We start from the raw sequence: 20,729 nt of genomic DNA on the forward strand, positions 1-20,729 counted from the left end.
CCTAATCCCTGTGTGCGGCACCTGAGGGAGCCTCCCTGTCCCAAATCCCTGTGTGCGGCACCTGAGGGAGCCTCCCTGTCCCAAATCCCTGTCTCTGGCACCTGAGGGAGCCTCCCTGTCCCAAATCCCTGTCTGCGGCACCTGAGGGAGCCTCCCTGTCCCAAATCCCTGTCTATGGCACCTGAGGGAGCCTCCCTGTCCCAAATCCCTGTGTGCGGCACCTGAGGGAGCCTCCCTGTCCCAAATCCCTGTCTGGGGCACCTGAGGGAGCCTCCCTTTCCCAAATCCCTGTCTCTGGCACCTGAGGGAGCCTCCCTGTCCCAAATCCCTGTCTCTGGCACCTGAGGGAGCCTCCCTGTCCCAAATCCCTGTCTGCGGCACCTGAGGGAGCCTCCCTGTCCCAAATCCCTGTCTGCGGCACCTGAGGGAGCCTCCCTGTCCCAAATCCCTGTCTGCGGCACCTGAGGGAGCCTCCCTGTCCCAAATCCCTGTGTGCGGCACCTGAGGGAGCCTCCCTGTCCCAAATCCCTGAATATGGCACCTGAGGGAGCCTCCCTGTCCCAAATCCCTGAATATGGCACCTGAGGGAGCCTCCCTGTCCCAAATCCCTGTGTGCGGCACCTGAGGGAGCCTCCCTGTCCCAAATCCCTGTCTATGGCTCCTGAGGGAGCCTCGCTGTCCCAAATCCCTGTCCATGGCACCTGAGGGAGCCTCCCTGTCCCAAATCCCTGTCTCTGGCACCTGAGGGAGCCTCCCTGTCCCAAATCCCTGTCTGCGGCACCTGAGGTAGCCTCCCTGTCCCTAATCCCTGTGTGCGGCACCTGAGGGAGCCTCCCTGTCCCAAATCCCTGTGTGCGGCACCTGAGGGAGCCTCCCTGTCCCAAATCCCTGTGTGCGGCACCTGAGGGAGCCTCCCTGTCCCAAATCCCTGTCTCTGGCACCTGAGGGAGCCTCCCTGTCCCAAATCCCTGTGTGCGGCACCTGAGGGGGCCTCCCTGTCCCAAATCCCTGTCTGTGGCACCTGAGGGAGCCTCCCGGTCCCAAATCCCTGTCTCTGGCACCTGAGGGAGCCTCCCTGTCCCAAATCCCTGTCTGCGGCACCTGAGGGAGCCTCCCTGTCCCAAATCCCTGTCCATGGCACCTGAGGGAGCCTCCCTGTCCCAAATCCCACTCAATGGCACCTGAGGGAGCCTCCCTGTCCCAAATCCCTGTCTCTGGCACCTGAGGGAGCCTCCCTGTCCCAAATCCCTGTCTGTGGCACCTGAGGGAGCCTCCCTGTCCCAAATCCCTGTGTGCGGCACCTGAGGGAGCCTCCCTGTCCCAAATCCCTGTGTGCGGCACCTGAGGGAGCCTCCCTGTCCCAAATCCCTGTCCATGGCACCTGAGGGAGCCTCCCTGTCCCAAATCCCTGTGTGCGGCACCTGAGGGAGCCTCCCTGTCCCAAATCCCTGTGTGCGGCACCTGAGGGAGCCTCCCTGTCCCAAATCCCTGTGTGCGGCACCTGAGGGAGCCTCCCTGTCCCAAATCCCTGTCTATGGCACCTGAGGGAGCCTCCCTGTCCCAAATCCCTGTGTGCGGCACCTGAGGGAGCCTCCCTGTCCCAAATCCCTCTCCATGGCACCTGAGGGAGCCTCCCTGTCCCAAATCCCTGTCGCTGGCACCTGAGGGAGCCTCCCTGTCCCAAATCCCTGTCTCTGGCACCTGAGGGAGCCTCCCTGTCCCAAATCCCTGTGTCCGGCACCTGAGGGAGCCTCCCTGTCCCAAATCCCTGTCTATGGCACCTGAGGAAGCCTCCCTGTCCCAAATCCCTGTCTCTGGCACCTGAGGGAGCCTCCCTGTCCCAAATCCCTGTGTGCGGCACCTGAGGGAGCCTCCCTGTCCCAAATCCCTGTGTGCGGTACCTGAGGGAGCCTCCCTGTCCCAAATCCCTGTCTCTGGCACCTGAGGGAGCCTCCCTGTCCCAAATCCCTGTCTATGGCACCTGAGGGAGCCTCCCTGTCCCAAATCCCTGTCTGCGGCACCTGAGGGAGGCTCCCTGTCCCAAATCCCTGTGTCTATGGCACCTGAGGGAGCCTCCCTGTCCCAAATCCCTGTGTGCGGCACCTGAGGGAGCCTCCCTGTCCCAAATCCCTGTCTCTGGCACCTGAGGGAGCCTCCCTGTCCCAAATCCCTGTCTGGGGCACCTGAGGGAGCCTCCCTGTCCCAAATCCCTGTCTGCGGCACCTGAGGGAGCCTCCCTGTCCCAAATCCCTGTCTATGGCACCTGAGGGAGCCTCCCTGTCCCTAATCCCTGTGTGCGGCACCTGAGGGAGCCTCCCTGTCCCAAATCCCTGTGTGCGGCACCTGAGGGAGCCTCCCCGTCCCAAATCCCTGTCTCTGGCACCTGAGGGAGCCTCCCTGTCCCAAATCCCTGTCTCTGGCACCTGAGGGAGCCTCCCTGTCCCAAATCCCTGTGTGCGGCACCTGAGGGAGCCTCCCTGTCCCAAATCCCTGTGTGCGGCACCTGAGGGAGCCTCCCTGTCCCAAATCCCTCTCTGCGGCACCTGAGGGAGCCTCCCTGTCCCAAATCCCTGCCTCTGGCACCTGAGGGAGCCTCCCTGTCCCAAATCCCTGTCTGCGGCACCTGAGGGAGCCTCCCTGTCCCAAATCCCTGTCTCTGGCACCTGAGGGAGCCTCCCTGTCCCAAATCCCTGTCTGTGGCACCTGAGGGAGCCTCCCTGTCCCAAATCCCTGTGTGCAGCACCTGAGGGAGCCTCCCTGTCCCAAATCCCTGAATATGGCACCTGAGGGAGCCTCCCTGTCCCAAATCTCTGAATATGGCACCTGAGGGAGCCTCCCTGTCCCAAATCCCTGTGTGCGGCACCTGAGGGAGCCTCCCTGTCCCAAATCCCTGTCTCTGGCACCTGAGGGAGCCTCCCTGTCCCAAATCCCTGTCTCTGGCACCTGAGGGAGCCTCCCTGTCCCAAATCCCTGTGTGCGGCACCTGAGGGAGCCTCCCTGTCCCAAATCCCTGTCTCTGGCACCTGAGGGAGCCTCCCTGTCCCAAATCCCTGTCTCTGGCACCTGAGGGAGCCTCCCTGTCCCAAATCCCTGTGTGCGGCACCTGAGGGAGCCTCCCTGTCCCAAATCCCTGTGTGCGGCACCTGAGGGAGCCTCCCTGTCCCAAATCCCTGTCTCTGGCACCTGAGGGAGCCTCCCTGTCCCAAATCCCTGTCTCTGGCACCTGAGGGAGCCTCCCTGTCCCAAATCCCTGTCTCTGGCACCTGAGGGAGCCTCCCTGTCCCAAATCCCTGTCTATGGCACCTGAGGGAGCCTCCCTGTCCCAAATCCCTGTGTGCGGCACCTAAGGGAGCCTCCCTGTCCCAAATCCCTGTCTATGGCACCTGAGGGAGCCTCCCTGTCCCAAATCCCTGTCTCTGGCACCTGAGGGAGCCTCCCTGTCCCAAATCCCTGTCTGCGGCACCTGAGGGAGGCTCCCTGTCCCAAATCCCTGTGTGCGGTACCTGAGGGAGCCTCCCTGTCCCAAATCCCTGTCTCTGGCACCTGAGGGAGCCTCCCTGTCCCAAATCCCTGTCTATGGCACCTGAGGGAGCCTCCCTGTCCCAAATCCCTGTCTGCGGCACCCGAGGGAGCCTCCCTGTCCCAAATCCCTGTGTGCGGCACCTGAGGGAGCCTCCCTGTCCCAAATCCCTGTCTCTGGCACCTGAGGGAGCCTCCCTGTCCCAAATCCCTGTCTCTGGCACCTGAGGGAGCCTCCCTGTCCCAAATCCCTGTCTGCGGCACCTGAGGGAGCCTCCCTGTCCCAAATCCCTGTGTGCGGCACCTGAGGGAGCCTCCCTGTCCCAAATCCCTGTCTCTGGCACCTGAGGGAGCCTCCCTGTCCCAAATCCCTGTCTATGGCACCTGAGGGAGCCTCCCTGTCCCAAATCCCTGTGTCTATGGCACCTGAGGGAGCCTCCCTGTCCCAAATCCCTGTCTGCGGCACCTGAGGGAGGCTCCCTGTCCCAAATCCCTGTGTCTATGGCACCTGAGGGAGCCTCCCTGTCCCAAATCCCTGTCTCTGGCACCTGAGGGAGCCTCCCTGTCCCAAATCCCTGTCTGCGGCACCTGAGGGAGCCTCCCTGTCCCAAATCCCTGTCTGCGGCACCTGAGGGAGCCTCCCTGTCCCAAATCCCTCTCAATGGCACCTGAGGGAGCCTCCCTGTCCCTAATCCCTGTGTGCGGCACCTGAGGGAGCCTCCCTGTCCCAAATCCCTGTGTGCGGCACCTGAGGGAGCCTCCCTGTCCCAAATCCCTGTGTATGGCACCTGAGGGAGCCTCCCTGTCCCAAATCCCTGTCTATGGCACCTGAGGGAGCCTCCCTGTCCCAAATCCCTGTCTCTGGCACCTGAGGGAGCCTCCCTGTCCCAAATCCCTGTCTATGGCACCTGAGGGAGCCTCCCTGTCCCAAATCCCTGTCTATGGCACCTGAGGGAGCCTCCCTGTCCCAAATCCCTGTCTATGGCACCTGAGGGAGCCTCCCTGTCCCAAATCCCTGTCTCTGGCACCTGAGGGAGCCTCCCTGTCCCAAATCCCTGTGTGCGGCACCTGAGGGAGCCTCCCTGTCCCAAATCCCTGTCTGGGGCACCTGAGGGAGCCTCCCTTTCCCAAATCCCTGTCTCTGGCACCTGAGGGAGCCTCCCTGTCCCAAATCCCTGTCTCTGGCACCTGAGGGAGCCTCCCTGTCCCAAATCCCTGTCTGCGGCACCTGAGGGAGCCTCCCTGTCCCAAATCCCTGAATATGGCACCTGAGGGAGCCTCCCTGTCCCAAATCCCTGAATATGGCACCTGAGGGAGCCTCCCTGTCCCAAATCCCTGTGTGCGGCACCTGAGGGAGCCTCCCTGTCCCAAATCCCTGTCTATGGCTCCTGAGGGAGCCTCGCTGTCCCAAATCCCTGTCCATGGCACCTGAGGGAGCCTCCCTGTCCCAAATCCCTGTCTGCGGCACCTGAGGGAGCCTCCCTGTCCCAAATCCCTGTCCATGGCACCTGAGGGAGCCTCCCTGTCCCAAATCCCTGTCTATGGCACCTGAGGAAGCCTCCCTGTCCCAAATCCCACTCAATGGCACCTGAGGGAGCCTCCCTGTCCCAAATCCCTGTCTCTGGCACCTGAGGGAGCCTCCCTGTCCCAAATCCCTGTCTGTGGCACCTGAGGGAGCCTCCCTGTCCCAAATCCCTGTGTGCGGCACCTGAGGGAGCCTCCCTGTCCCAAATCCCTGTGTGCGGCACCTGAGGGAGCCTCCCTGTCCCAAATCCCTGTCCATGGCACCTGAGGGAGCCTCCCTGTCCCAAATCCCTGTGTGCGGCACCTGAGGGAGCCTCCCTGTCCCAAATCCCTGTCTATGGCACCTGAGGGAGCCTCCCTGTCCCAAATCCCTGTGTGCGGCACCTGAGGGAGCCTCCCTGTCCCAAATCCCTCTCCATGGCACCTGAGGGAGCCTCCCTGTCCCAAATCCCTGTCGCTGGCACCTGAGGGAGCCTCCCTGTCCCAAATCCCTGTCTCTGGCACCTGAGGGAGCCTCCCTGTCCCAAATCCCTGTGTCCGGCACCTGAGGGAGCCTCCCTGTCCCAAATCCCTGTCTATGGCACCTGAGGGAGCCTCCCTGTCCCAAATCCCTGTCTCTGGCACCTGAGGGAGCCTCCCTGTCCCAAATCCCTGTGTGCGGCACCTGAGGGAGCCTCCCTGTCCCAAATCCCTGTCTATGGCACCTGAGGGAGCCTCCCTGTCCCAAATCCCTGTGTGCGGCACCTGAGGGAGCCTCCCTGTCCCAAATCCCTGTGTGCGGTACCTGAGGGAGCCTCCCTGTCCCAAATCCCTGTCTCTGGCACCTGAGGGAGCCTCCCTGTCCCAAATCCCTGTCTATGGCACCTGAGGGAGCCTCCCTGTCCCAAATCCCTGTGTCTATGGCACCTGAGGGAGCCTCCCTGTCCCAAATCCCTGTCTGCGGCACCTGAGGGAGGCTCCCTGTCCCAAATCCCTGTGTCTATGGCACCTGAGGGAGCCTCCCTGTCCCAAATCCCTGTGTGCGGCACCTGAGGGAGCCTCCCTGTCCCAAATCCCTGTCTCTGGCACCTGAGGGAGCCTCCCTGTCCCAAATCCCTGTCTGGGGCACCTGAGGGAGCCTCCCTGTCCCAAATCCCTGTCTGCGGCACCTGAGGGAGCCTCCCTGTCCCAAATCCCTGTCTATGGCACCTGAGGGAGCCTCCCTGTCCCAAATCCCTGTCTGTGGCACCTGAGGGAGCCTCCCTGTCCCAAATCCCTGTCTCTGGCACCTGAGGGAGCCTCCCTGTCCCAAATCCCTGTCCATGGCACCTGAGGGAGCCTCCCTGTCCCAAATCCCTGTGTGCGGCACCTGAGGGAGCCTCCCCGTCCCAAATCCCTGTCTCTGGCACCTGAGGGAGCCTCCCTGTCCCAAATCCCTGTCTCTGGCACCTGAGGGAGCCTCCCTGTCCCAAATCCCTGTCTGCGGCACCTGAGGGAGCCTCCCTGTCCCAAATCCCTGTGTGCGGCACCTGAGGGAGCCTCCCTGTCCCAAATCCCTGTCCATGGCACCTGAGGGAGCCTCCCTGTCCCAAATCCCTGTGTATGGCACCTGAGGGAGCCTCCCTGTCCCAAATCCCTCTCTGCGGCACCTGAGGGAGCCTCCCTGTCCCAAATCCCTGTCTGCGGCACCTGAGGGAGCCTCCCTGTCCCAAATCCCTGTCTCTGGCACCTGAGGGAGCCTCCCTGTCCCAAATCCCTGTCTGTGGCACCTGAGGGAGCCTCCCTGTCCCAAATCCCTGTCTATGGCACCTGAGGGAGCCTCCCTGTCCCAAATCCCTGTGTGCAGCACCTGAGGGAGCCTCCCTGTCCCAAATCCCTGAATATGGCACCTGAGGGAGCCTCCCTGTCCCAAATCTCTGAATATGGCACCTGAGGGAGCCTCCCTGTCCCAAATCCCTGTGTGCGGCACCTGAGGGAGCCTCCCTGTCCCAAATCCCTGTCTATGGCACCTGAAGGAGCCTCCCTGTCCCAAATCCCTGTGTGCGGCACCTGAGGGAGCCTCCCTGTCCCAAATCCCTGTGTGCGGCACCTGAGGGAGCCTCCCTGTCCCAAATCCCTGTCTCTGGCACCTGAGGGAGCCTCCCTGTCCCAAATCCCTGTCTCTGGCACCTGAGGGAGCCTCCCTGTCCCAAATCCCTGTCTCTGGCACCTGAGGGAGCCTCCCTGTCCCAAATCCCTGTGTCTGGCACCTGAGGGAGCCTCCCTGTCCCAAATCCCTGTCTCTGGCACCTGAGGGAGCCTCCCTGTCCCAAATCCCTGTCTGCGGCACCTGAGGGAGCCTCCCTGTCCCAAATCCCTGTCTGGGGCACCTGAGGGAGCCTCCCTGTCCCAAATCCCTGTCTATGGCACCTGAGGGAGCCTCCCTGTCCCAAATCCCTGTCTATGGCACCTGAGGGAGCCTCCCTGTCCCAAATCCCTGTGTGCGGCACCTGAGGGAGCCTCCCTGTCCCAAATCCCTGTCTATGGCACCTGAGGGAGCCTCCCTGTCCCAAATCCCTTACAATGGCACCTGAGGGAGCCTCCCTGTCCCAAATCCCTTACAATGGCACCTGAGGGAGCCTCCCTGTCCCAAATCCCTGTGTGCGGCACCTGAGGGAGCCTCCCTGTCCCAAATCCCTGTCTATGGCACCTGAGGGAGCCTCCCTGTCCCAAATCCCTCACAAGGGCACCTGAGGGAGCCTCCCTGTCCCAAATCCCTGTCTCTGGCACCTGAGGGAGCCTCCCTGTCCCAAATCCCTGTGTGCGGCACCTGAGGGAGCCTCCCTGTCCCAAATCCCTGTGTGCGGCACCTGAGGGAGCCTCCCTGTCCCAAATCCCTGTCTCTGGCACCTGAGGGAGCCTCCCTGTCCCAAATCCCTGTGTCCGGCACCTGAGGGAGCCTCCCTGTCCCAAATCCCTGTGTGCGGCACCTGAGGGAGCCTCCCTGTCCCAAATCCCTGTGTGCGGCACCTGAGGGAGCCTCCCTGTCCCAAATCCCTGTCTATGGCACCTGAGGGAGCCTCCCTGTCCCAAATCCCTCACAAGGGCACCTGAGGGAGCCTCCCTGTCCCAAATCCCTGTCTATGGCACCTGAGGGAGCCTCCCTGTCCCAAATCCCTGTGTGCGGCACCTGAGGGAGCCTCCCTGTCCCAAATCCCTGTGTGCGGCACCTGAGGGAGCCTCCCTGTCCCAAATCCCTGTGTGCGGCACCTGAGGGAGCCTCCCTGTCCCAAATCCCTGTCTGCGGCACCTGAGGGAGCCTCCCTGTCCCAAATCCCTGTGTGCGGCACCTGAGGGAGCCTCCCTGTCCCAAATCCCTGTCTCTGGCACCTGAGGGAGCCTCCCTGTCCCAAATCCCTGTGTGCGGTACCTGAGGGAGCCTCCCTGTCCCAAATCCCTGTGTGCGGCACCTGAGGGAGCCTCCCTGTCCCAAATCCCTGTGTGCGGCACCTGAGGGAGCCTCCCTGTCCCAAATCCCTGTCTCTGGCACCTGAGGGAGCCTCCCTGTCCCAAATCCCTGTCTATGGCACCTGAGGGAGCCTCCCTGTCCCAAATCCCTGTGTGTGGCACCTGAGGGAGCCTCCCTGTCCCAAATCCCTGTGTGCGGCACCTGAGGGAGCCTCCCTGTCCCAAATCCCTGTGTGCGGCACCTGAGGGAGCCTCCCTGTCCCAAATCCCTGTGTGCGGTACCTGAGGGAGCCTCCCTGTCCCAAATCCCTGTCTCTGGCACCTGAGGGAGCCTCCCTGTCCCAAATCCCTGTCTATGGCACCTGAGGGAGCCTCCCTGTCCCAAATCCCTGTCTATGGCACCTGAGGGAGCCTCCCTGTCCCAAATCCCTCTCCAAGGCACCTGAGGGAGCCTCCCTGTCCCAAATTCCTGTCTCTGGCACCTGAGGGAGCCTCCCTGTCCCAAATCCCTGTCTGCGGCACCTGAGGTAGCCTCCCTGTCCCAAATCCCTGTCTCTGGCACCTGAGGGAGCCTCCCTGTCCCAAATCCCTGTCTCTGGCACCTGAGGGAGCCTCCCTGTCCCAAATCCCTGTCTGCGGCACCTGAGGGAGCCTCCCTGTCCCAAATCCCTGTGTGCGGCACCTGAGGGATCCTCCCTGTCCCAAATCCCTGTCTCTGGCACCTGAGGGAGCCTCCCTGTCCCAAATCCCTGTTTATGGCACCTGAGGGAGCCTCCCTGTCCCAAATCCCTGTCTATGGCACCTGAGGGAGCCTCCCTGTCCCAAATCCCTGTGTCCGGCACCTGAGGGAGCCTCCCTGTCCCAAATCCCTGTCTATGGCACCTGAGGAAGCCTCCCTGTCCCAAATCCCTGTCTCTGGCACCTGAGGGAGCCTCCCTGTCCCAAATCCCTGTGTGCGGCACCTGAGGGAGCCTCCCTGTCCCAAATCCCTGTCTATGGCACCTGAGGAAGCCTCCCTGTCCCAAATCCCTGTCTCTGGCACCTGAGGGAGCCTCCCTGTCCCAAATCCCTGTCTGCGGCACCTGAGGGAGGCTCCCTGTCCCAAATCCCTGTGTCTATGGCACCTGAGGGAGCCTCCCTGTCCCAAATCCCTGTCTGGGGCACCTGAGGGAGCCTCCCTGTCCCAAATCCCTGTGTGCGGCACCTGAGGGAGCCTCCCTGTCCCAAATCTCTGAATATGGCACCTGAGGGAGCCTCCCTGTCCCAAATCCCTGTGTGCGGCACCTGAGGGAGCCTCCCTGTCCCAAATCCCTGTCTCTGGCACCTGAGGGAGCCTCCCTGTCCCAAATCCCTGTGTCCGGCACCTGAGGCAGCCTCCCTGTCCCAAATCGCTGTCTATGGCACCTGAGGAAGCCTCCCTGTCCCAAATCCCTGTGTGCGGCACCTGAGGGAGCCTCCCTGTCCCAAATCCCTGTCTATGGCACCTGAGGGAGCCTCCCTGTCCCAAATCCCTGTCCATGGCACCTGAGGGAGCCTCCCTGTCCCAAATCCCTGTGTGCGGCACCTGAGGGAGCCTCCCTGTCCCAAATCCCTGTCTATGGAACCTGAGGGAGCCTCCCTGTCCCAAATCCCTGTCTGCGGCACCTGAGGGAGCCTCCCTGTCCCAAATTCCTCTCTATGGCTCCTGAGGGAGCCTCCCTGTCCCAAATCCCTGTCCATGGCACCTGAGGGAGCCTCCCTGTCCCAAATCCCTGTCTCTGGCACCTGAGGGAGCCTCCCTGTCCCAAATCCCTGTGTGTGGCACCTGAGGGAGCCTCCCTGTCCCAAATCCCTGTCTCTGGCACCTGAGGGAGCCTCCCTGTCCCAAATCCCTGTCCATGGCACCTGAGGGAGCCTCCCTGTCCCAAATCCCTGTGTGCGGCACCTGAGGGAGCCTCCCTGTCCCAAATCCCTGTCTCTGGCACCTGAGGGAGCCTCCCTGTCCCAAATCCCTGTCTCTGGCACCTGAGGGAGCCTCCCTGTCCCAAATCCCTCTCCAAGGCACCTGAGGGAGCCTCCCTGTCCCAAATCCCTGTCTATGGCACCTGAGGGAGCCTCCCTGTCCCAAATCCCTGTCTCTGGCACCTGAGGGAGCCTCCCTGTCCCAAATCCCTCTCCAAGGCACCTGAGGGAGCCTCCCTGTCCCAAATCCCTGTGTGCGGCACCTGAGGGAGCCTCCCTGTCCCAAATCCCTGTCTCTGGCACCTGAGGGAGCCTCCCTGTCCCAAATCCCTGTGTGCGGCACCTGAGGGAGCCTCCCTGTCCCAAATCCCTGTCTCTGGCACCTGAGGGAGCCTCCCTGTCCCAAATCCCTGTCTATGGCACCTGAGGGAGCCTCCCTGTCCCAAATCCCTGTCTCTGGCACCTGAGGGAGCCTCCCTGTCCCAAATCCCTGTCTGCGGCACCTGAGGGAGCCTCCCTGTCCCAAATCCCTGTGTGCGGTACCTGAGGGAGCCTCCCTGTCCCACATCCCTGTGTGCGGCACCTGAGGGAGCCTCCCTGTCCCAAATCCCTGTCTCTGGCACCTGAGGGAGCCTCCCTGTCCCAAATCCCTGTCTATGGCACCTGAGGGAGCCTCCCTGTCCCAAATCCCTGTCTCTGGCACCTGAGGGAGCCTCCCTGTCCCAAATCCCTGTCTATGGCACCTGAGGGAGCCTCCCTGTCCCAAATCCCTGTGTGCAGCACCTGAGGGAGCCTCCCTGTCCCAAATCCCTGAATATGGCACCTGAGGGAGCCTCCCTGTCCCAAATCTCTGAATATGGCACCTGAGGGAGCCTCCCTGTCCCAAATCCCTGTGTATGGCACCTGAGGGAGCCTCCCTGTCCCAAATCCCTGTCTATGGCACCTGAAGGAGCCTCCCTGTCCCAAATCCCTGTGTGCGGCACCTGAGGGAGCCTCCCTGTCCCAAATCCCTGTGTGCGGCACCTGAGGGAGCCTCCCTGTCCCAAATCCCTGTCTCTGGCACCTGAGGGAGCCTCCCTGTCCCAAATCCCTGTCTCTGGCACCTGAGGGAGCCTCCCTGTCCCAAATCCCTGTCTGTGGCACCTGAGGGAGCCTCCCTGTCCCAAATCCCTGTGTCTGGCACCTGAGGGAGCCTCCCTGTCCCAAATCCCTGTCTCTGGCACCTGAGGGAGCCTCCCTGTCCCAAATCCCTCTCCAAGGCACCTGAGGGAGCCTCCCTGTCCCAAATCCCTGTGTGCGGCACCTGAGGGAGCCTCCCTGTCCCAAATCCCTGTCTCTGGCACCTGAGGGAGCCTCCCTGTCCCAAATCCCTGTGTGCGGCACCTGAGGGAGCCTCCCTGTCCCAAATCCCTGTCTCTGGCACCTGAGGGAGCCTCCCTGTCCCAAATCCCTGTCTATGGCACCTGAGGGAGCCTCCCTGTCCCAAATCCCTGTCTCTGGCACCTGAGGGAGCCTCCCTGTCCCAAATCCCTGTCTGCGGCACCTGAGGGAGCCTCCCTGTCCCAAATCCCTGTGTGCGGTACCTGAGGGAGCCTCCCTGTCCCACATCCCTGTGTGCGGCACCTGAGGGAGCCTCCCTGTCCCAAATCCCTGTCTCTGGCACCTGAGGGAGCCTCCCTGTCCCAAATCCCTGTCTATGGCACCTGAGGGAGCCTCCCTGTCCCAAATCCCTGTCTGTGGCACCTGAGGGAGCCTCCCTGTCCCAAATCCCTGTCTATGGCACCTGAGGGAGCCTCCCTGTCCCAAATCCCTGTCTCTGGCACCTGAGGGAGCCTCCCTGTCCCAAATCCCTGTCTGCGGCACCTGAGGGAGCCTCCCTGTCCCAAATCCCTGTGTGCGGTACCTGAGGGAGCCTCCCTGTCCCAAATCCCTGTGTGCGGCACCTGAGGGATCCTCCCTGTCCCAAATCCCTGTCTCTGGCACCTGAGGGAGCCTCCCTGTCCCAAATCCCTGTTTATGGCACCTGAGGGAGCCTCCCTGTCCCAAATCCCTGTCTATGGCACCTGAGGGAGCCTCCCTGTCCCAAATCCCTGTGTCCGGCACCTGAGGGAGCCTCCCTGTCCCAAATCCCTGTCTATGGCACCTGAGGAAGCCTCCCTGTCCCAAATCCCTGTCTCTGGCACCTGAGGGAGCCTCCCTGTCCCAAATCCCTGTGTGCGGCACCTGAGGGAGCCTCCCTGTCCCAAATCCCTGTCTATGGCACCTGAGGAAGCCTCCCTGTCCCAAATCCCTGTCTCTGGCACCTGAGGGAGCCTCCCTGTCCCAAATCCCTGTCTGCGGCACCTGAGGGAGGCTCCCTGTCCCAAATCCCTGTGTCTATGGCACCTGAGGGAGCCTCCCTGTCCCAAATCCCTGTCTGGGGCACCTGAGGGAGCCTCCCTGTCCCAAATCCCTGTGTGCGGCACCTGAGGGAGCCTCCCTGTCCCAAATCTCTGAATATGGCACCTGAGGGAGCCTCCCTGTCCCAAATCCCTGTGTGCGGCACCTGAGGGAGCCTCCCTGTCCCAAATCCCTGTCTCTGGCACCTGAGGGAGCCTCCCTGTCCCAAATCCCTGTGTCCGGCACCTGAGGCAGCCTCCCTGTCCCAAATCGCTGTCTATGGCACCTGAGGAAGCCTCCCTGTCCCAAATCCCTGTGTGCGGCACCTGAGGGAGCCTCCCTGTCCCAAATCCCTGTCTATGGCACCTGAGGGAGCCTCCCTGTCCCAAATCCCTGTCCATGGCACCTGAGGGAGCCTCCCTGTCCCAAATCCCTGTGTGCGGCACCTGAGGGAGCCTCCCTGTCCCAAATCCCTGTCTATGGAACCTGAGGGAGCCTCCCTGTCCCAAATCCCTGTCTGCGGCACCTGAGGGAGCCTCCCTGTCCCAAATTCCTCTCTATGGCTCCTGAGGGAGCCTCCCTGTCCCAAATCCCTGTCCATGGCACCTGAGGGAGCCTCCCTGTCCCAAATCCCTGTCTCTGGCACCTGAGGGAGCCTCCCTGTCCCAAATCCCTGTCTCTGGCACCTGAGGGAGCCTCCCTGTCCCAAATCCCTGTCTCTGGCACCTGAGGGAGCCTCCCTGTCCCAAATCCCTGTCCATGGCACCTGAGGGAGCCTCCCTGTCCCAAATCCCTGTGTGCGGCACCTGAGGGAGCCTCCCTGTCCCAAATCCCTGTCTCTGGCACCTGAGGGAGCCTCCCTGTCCCAAATCCCTGTCTCTGGCACCTGAGGGAGCCTCCCTGTCCCAAATCCCTCTCCAAGGCACCTGAGGGAGCCTCCCTGTCCCAAATCCCTGTCTATGGCACCTGAGGGAGCCTCCCTGTCCCAAATCCCTGTCTCTGGCACCTGAGGGAGCCTCCCTGTCCCAAATCCCTCTCCAAGGCACCTGAGGGAGCCTCCCTGTCCCAAATCCCTGTGTGCGGCACCTGAGGGAGCCTCCCTGTCCCAAATCCCTGTCTCTGGCACCTGAGGGAGCCTCCCTGTCCCAAATCCCTGTGTGCGGCACCTGAGGGAGCCTCCCTGTCCCAAATCCCTGTCTCTGGCACCTGAGGGAGCCTCCCTGTCCCAAATCCCTGTCTATGGCACCTGAGGGAGCCTCCCTGTCCCAAATCCCTGTCTCTGGCACCTGAGGGAGCCTCCCTGTCCCAAATCCCTGTCTGCGGCACCTGAGGGAGCCTCCCTGTCCCAAATCCCTGTGTGCGGTACCTGAGGGAGCCTCCCTGTCCCACATCCCTGTGTGCGGCACCTGAGGGAGCCTCCCTGTCCCAAATCCCTGTCTCTGGCACCTGAGGGAGCCTCCCTGTCCCAAATCCCTGTCTATGGCACCTGAGGGAGCCTCCCTGTCCCAAATCCCTGTCTCTGGCACCTGAGGGAGCCTCCCTGTCCCAAATCCCTGTCTCTGGCACCTGAGGGAGCCTCCCTGTCCCAAATCCCTGTGTGCGGCACCTGAGGGAGCCTCCCTGTCCCAAATCCCTGTGTGCGGCACCTGAGGGAGCCTCCCTGTCCCAAATCCCTGTCTCTGGCACCTGAGGGAGCCTCCCTGTCCCAAATCCCTGTCTGCGGCACCTGAGGGAGCCTCCCTGTCCCAAATCCCTGTCTGCGGCACCTGAGGGAGCCTCCCTGTCCCAAATCCCTGTCTATGGCACCTGAGGGAGCCTCCCTGTCCCAAATCCCTGAATATGGCACCTGAGGGAGCCTCCCTGTCCCAAATCCCTGAATATGGCACCTGAGGGAGCCTCCCTGTCCCAAATCCCTGTCTCTGGCACCTGAGGGAGCCTCCCTGTCCCAAATCCCTGTCTGCGGCACCTGAGGGAGCCTCCCTGTCCCAAATCCCTGTGTGCGGCACCTGAGGGATCCTCCCTGTCCCAAATCCCTGTCTCTGGCACCTGAGGGAGCCTCCCTGTCCCAAATCCCTGTTTATGGCACCTGAGGGAGCCTCCCTGTCCCAAATCCCTGTCTATGGCACCTGAGGGAGCCTCCCTGTCCCAAATCCCTGTGTGCGGCACCTGAGGGAGCCTCCCTGTCCCAAATCCCTGTCTATGGCACCTGAGGAAGCCTCCCTGTCCCAAATCCCTGTCTCTGGCACCTGAGGGAGCCTCCCTGTCCCAAATCCCTGTCTGCGGCACCTGAGGGAGGCTCCCTGTCCCAAATCCCTGTGTCTATGGCACCTGAGGGAGCCTCCCTGTCCCAAATCCCTGTCTGGGGCACCTGAGGGAGCCTCCCTGTCCCAAATCCCTGTGTGCGGCACCTGAGGGAGCCTCCCTGTCCCAAATCTCTGAATATGGCACCTGAGGGAGCCTCCCTGTCCCAAATCCCTGTCTGTGGCACCTGAGGGAGCCTCCCTGTCCCAAATCCCTGTGTGCGGCACCTGAGGGAGCCTCCCTGTCCCAAATCCCTGTCTCTGGCACCTGAGGGAGCCTCCCTGTCCCAAATCCCTGTGTGCGGCACCTGAGGGAGCCTCCCTGTCCCAAATCCCTGTCCATGGCACCTGAGGGAGCCTCCCTGTCCCAAATCCCTGTGTGCGGCACCTGAGGGAGCCTCCCTGTCCCAAATCCCTGTCTATGGAACCTGAGGGAGCCTCCCTGTCCCAAATCCCTGTCTGCGGCACCTGAGGTAGCCTCCCTGTCCCAAATTCCTGTCTATGGCTCCTGAGGGAGCCTCCCTGTCCCAAATCCCTGTCCATGGCACCTGAGGGAGCCTCCCTGTCCCAAATCCCTGTCTCTGGCACCTGAGGGAGCCTCCCTGTCCCAAATCCCCGTGTGCGGCACCGGAGGGAGCCTCCCTGTCCCAAATCCCTGTCCATGGCACCTGAGGGAGCCTCCCTGTCCCAAATCCCTGTGTGCGGCACCTGAGGGAGCCTCCCTGTCCCAAATCCCTGTCTCTGGCACCTGAGGGAGCCTCCCTGTCCCAAATCCCTGTCTCTGGCACCTGAGGGAGCCTCCCTGTCCCAAATCCCTCTCCAAGGCACCTGAGGGAGCCTCCCTGTCCCAAATCCCTGTCTCTGGCACCTGAGGGAGCCTCCCTGTCCCAAATCCCTCTCCAAGGCACCTGAGGGAGCCTCCCTGTCCCAAATCCCTGTGTGCGGCACCTGAGGGAGCCTCCCTGTCCCAAATCCCTGTCTCTGGCACCTGAGGGAGCCTCCCTGTCCCAAATCCCTGTCTCTGGCACCTGAGGGAGCCTCCCTGTCCCAAATCCCTGTGTGCGGTACCTGAGGGAGCCTCCCTGTCCCACATCCCTGTGTGCGGCACCTGAGGGAGCCTCCCTGTCCCAAATCCCTGTCTCTGGCACCTGAGGGAGCCTCCCTGTCCCAAATCCCTGTGTGCGGCACCTGAGGGAGCCTCCCTGTCCCAAATCCCTGTCTCTGGCACCTGAGGGAGCCTCCCTGTCCCAAATCCCTGTCTGCGGCACCTGAGGGAGCCTCCCTGTCCCAAATCCCTGTCTGCGGCACCTGAGGGAGCCTCCCTGTCCCAAATCCCTGTCTATGGCACCTGAGGGAGCCTCCCTGTCCCAAATCCCTGAATATGGCACCTGAGGGAGCCTCCCTGTCCCAAATCCCTGAATATGGCACCTGAGGGAGCCTCCCTGTCCCAAATTCCTGTCTATGGCTCCTGAGGGAGCCTCGCTGTCCCAAATCCCTGTCCATGGCACCTGAGGGAGCCTCCCTGTCCCAAATCCCTGTCTCTGGCACCTGAGGGAGCCTCCCTGTCCCAAATCCCTGTCTGCGGCACCTGAGGTAGCCTCCCTGTCCCTAATCCCTGTGTGCGGCACCTGAGGGAGCCTCCCTGTCCCAAATCCCTGTGTGCGGCACCTGAGGGAGCCTCCCTGTTCCAAATCCCTGTCTGCGGCACCTGAGGGAGCCTCCCTGTCCCAAATCCCTGTCTATGGCACCTGAGGGAGCCTCCCTGTCCCAAATCCCTGTCTGCGGCACCTGAGGGAGCCTCCCTGTCCCAAATCCCTGTCTATGGCACCTGAGGGAGCCTCCCTGTCCCAAATCCCTGTCTGCGGCACCTGAGGGAGCCTCCCTGTCCCAAATCCCTGTCCATGGCACCTGAGGGAGCCTCCCTGTCCCAAATCCCTGTCTATGGCACCTGAGGGAGCCTCCCTGTCCCAAATCCCTGTGTGCGGCACCTGAGGGAGCCTCCCTGTCCCAAATCCCTCTCCATGGCACCTGAGGGAGCCTCCCTGTCCCAAATCCCTGTCTGTGGCACCTGAGGGAGCCTCCCTGTCCCAAATCCCTGTCCGAGGCGCCTGAGGGAGCCTCCCTGTCCCAAATCCCTGTCTCTGGCACCTGAGGGAGCCTCCCTGTCCCAAATCCCTGTCTGCGGCACCTGAGGGAGCCTCCCTGTCCCAAATCCCTGTCTGCGGCACCTGAGGGAGCCTCCCTGTCCCAAATCCCTGTCTATGGCACTTGAGGGAGCCTCCCTGTCCCAAATCCCTGTGTGCGGCACCTGAGGGAGCCTCCCTGTCCCAAATCCCTGTCTGTGGCACCTGAGGGAGCCTCCCTGTCCCAAATCCCTGTGTGTGGCACCTGAGAGAGCCTCCCTGTCCCAAATCCCTGTTTATGGCACCTGAGGGAGCCTCCCTGTCCCAAATCCCTGTCTCTGGCGCCTGAGGGAGCCTCCCTGTCCCAAATCCCTGTGTGCGGCACCTGAGGGAGCCTCCCTGTCCCAAATCCCTGTGTGCGGCACCTGAGGGAGCCTCCCTGTCCCAAATCCCTGTCCATGGCACCTGAGGGAGCCTCCCTGTCCCAAATCCCTGTCTATGGCACCTGAGGGAGCCTCCCTGTCCCAAATCCCTGTCTGCGGCACCTGAGGGAGCCTCCCTGTCCCAAATCCCTGTCTGTGGCACCTGAGGGAGCCTCCCTGTCCCAAATCCCTGTCTATGGCACCTGAGGGAGCCTCCCTGTCCCAAATCCCTGTCGCTGGCACCTGAGGGAGCCTCCCTGTCCCAAATCCCTGTGTGCGGCACCTGAGGGAGCCTCCCTGTCCCAAATCCCTGTGTGCGGCACCTGAGGGAGCCTCCCTGTCCCAAATCCCTGTGTGCGGCACCTGAGGGAGCCTCCCTGTCCCAAATCCCTGTCTCTGGCACCTGAGGGAGCCTCCCTGTCCCAAATCCCTGTCTATGGCACCTGAGGGAGCCTCCCTGTCCCAAATCCCTGTCTATGGCACCTGAGGGAGCCTCCCTGTCCCAAATCCCTGTCTATGGCACCTGAGGGAGCCTCCCTGTCCCAAATCCCTGTCCAAGGCACCTGAGGGAGCCTCCCTGTCCCAAATCCCTGTGTGCGGCACCTGAGGGAGCCTCCCTGTCCCAAATCCCTGTCTCTGGCACCTGAGGGAGCCTCCCTGTCCCAAATCCCTGTCCAAGGCACCTGAGGGAGCCTCCCTGTCCCAAATCCCTGTGTGCGGCACCTGAGGGAGCCTCCCTGTCCCAAATCCCTGTGTGCGGTACCTGAGGGAGCCTCCCTGTCCCAAATCCCTGTCTATGGCACCTGAGGGAGCCTCCCTGTCCCAAATCCCTGTCTCTGGCACCTGAGGGAGCCTCCCTGTCCCAAATCCCTGTCTATGGCACCTGAGGGAGCCTCCCTGTCCCAAATCCCTGTCTCTGGCACCTGAGGGAGCCTCCCTGTCCCAAATCCCTGTCTATGGCACCTGATGGCGTCTCCATGACCTCGGGGTATGCCTGGACTTGTCTCCATGTGCCCAGCTTGACCACAGGCAAGTGAATAGCGTCACTGGGTAGGAAGGAGCACAGGTGCCGCTATGTGACCTAAGCAGTTTTGTCAGTAATATTGGGAAACACCAATAAACCACAACTCATCAGGTTTGTGTCCAGTCAGTCCCTGGGGTGGATCCTGTGGAACATCCTTTGGTGGAGGCTGTGGCTCCAGGTGGGCTGGGCAGATACGGGGGACAGGGACCCCGCTGGGCATGAACAGCATTGGATTTGTTGGGAGAAACTGTGAGGGGGAGCTGGGGCGGAGTGAGCAACCCAGTGACCTCACACAGCCCCTCTGGGATGTCACACAGCCCCCTCTGTGATGTCACAGCCCATTCTGTAGTGTCACACAGCTGGTCTCTGATGTCACAACTGACTCTCTGATGTCATAGCTGACACCTGGAGCTTGTTCTCCAAAACCCCAGGCCTGTGGAAACCACACAGTGCCCATTGTGTCAGAAGAGGAACTGGAAGTTCATCAGCCTCAGTGTCCTGCCAGCTCAGCCAGGCCACTGGAACATTGGGGTCCACGACCACCAGGGACGACCAGAGACACCCCCAGGACAGAAGAATGCATTGGTAAAGGGAGGGGAAATATGTTAATGATTTTGGGGAAATGATTATCATATGTGTGTTTAGTTGAGGACAATCAATGAATATGTGTGCAAAATACAGAAAATAAACAGAAACCTTCCTGTACTCAGCCTGCACGGCTTTGGGAGGAGCCATCCCCCATGCATCCGCCTGAATAAAGAATGCTGCTGCTTAATGCTGCATTGGTGTTAAGGAGTTTTCTGTTTTACCGAATTTTTGGTAACACTCCCACTGCCAAGGAAAGCTCTGTCTCCTGCTGTTCACAAACAGAGAAGGGCTGGTGGCAGATGAGGGGGTCAGAGGCTGCCTGGGGCACAGTGATGATGAAATAATCAAGTTTTCAATGTTCTATGAAAGAAGGAGGGGCAGCAACAAAACTTCTGCACTGGAATTAAGAAGGGCAGACTTTGGACTATTTAGGACGAAGATCTGGGGAGTACTGAATCAGGTACTGATTTTTTTAAGGGAAACAGCCCTTAAAAACAAAGGGAAAAATGGACACACTTCAAGAATGTCATCCTAAAGGGGAAGGAACAGCCTGTCCCATTGTGGCAAAAGATGAGCTGGTGAGGGAAGTTACTGGCCTGGCTGCCCATCGAGCTTTTGTGGGAACTCTGGGCTAAAAAGGACCAGCAAATCAGGAAGTGTTTAAGGATGTTGTTAGTTTATAGAGAAAGAAAGCTTGAGAGGTGAAAGCTCATTAGAACTTAACCTGGTGGCTTCTGTAAAAAAAAAAAAAAAAAAAAGAAATTAAAAAAAAGAAAAGTTTTATAAAGAATTAATGGCAAAAGGAGGGATAAGGAGAACCTCTACTCTTTATTGGATGCAGTGGAGAATATAATAACTAAAGATAAGGAAAAGGCTGAGCTGCTTAACTCCTTGTTTGTCTCAATTTTCAATATTAGGACAGGTTGCCCTCAGGACAAGTGTTCTCCTGAGCTGGTAGATGGGCACAGGGAGCAGAACAGCCCCCTGCAATCCAGGAGGAAGCAGCTGGGGACCTGCTGAGACACTCAGATGCTCAAAGGTATATGGGTTTGGATGGGATCCATTCTGGGAGAATGAGGAAGCTGGTGGATGAGCTCCCCAAGCTGCTCTCCATCATTTACCATCAGTTCTGGATCACCAGGGAGGTCCCAGAGGAGTGGAGGTGCCAGTGTGAGCCCATCCCCAAGAAGGGCTGGAAGGAGGATCTGGGGAGCTCCAGGCCTGTCAGCCCGACCTGGGTGCCTGGCAAGGTTCTGGAACAGATCACCTTGAGAGCCATCACAGGGCACCCACAGGATGGCCGAGGGATCAGAGCCAGCCAGCGTGGATTTAGGGGTGGCAGGTCCTGCCTGACCAACCTGGTCTCTCCTTTTATGGCCAGCTGACCCACTGGTGGATGTAGGGAAGGCTGTGGATGTTTTGTGCCTGGAATTCAGCAAGGCCTTTGACACTGTCTCTGACAGCATTCCCTGGAAAAGCTGGA

The sequence above is a fragment of the Passer domesticus genome, chromosome 33 (assembly GCF_036417665.1).
Source record: "Passer domesticus isolate bPasDom1 chromosome 33, bPasDom1.hap1, whole genome shotgun sequence".
NCBI classification, from domain to species: domain Eukaryota; kingdom Metazoa; phylum Chordata; class Aves; order Passeriformes; family Passeridae; genus Passer; species Passer domesticus.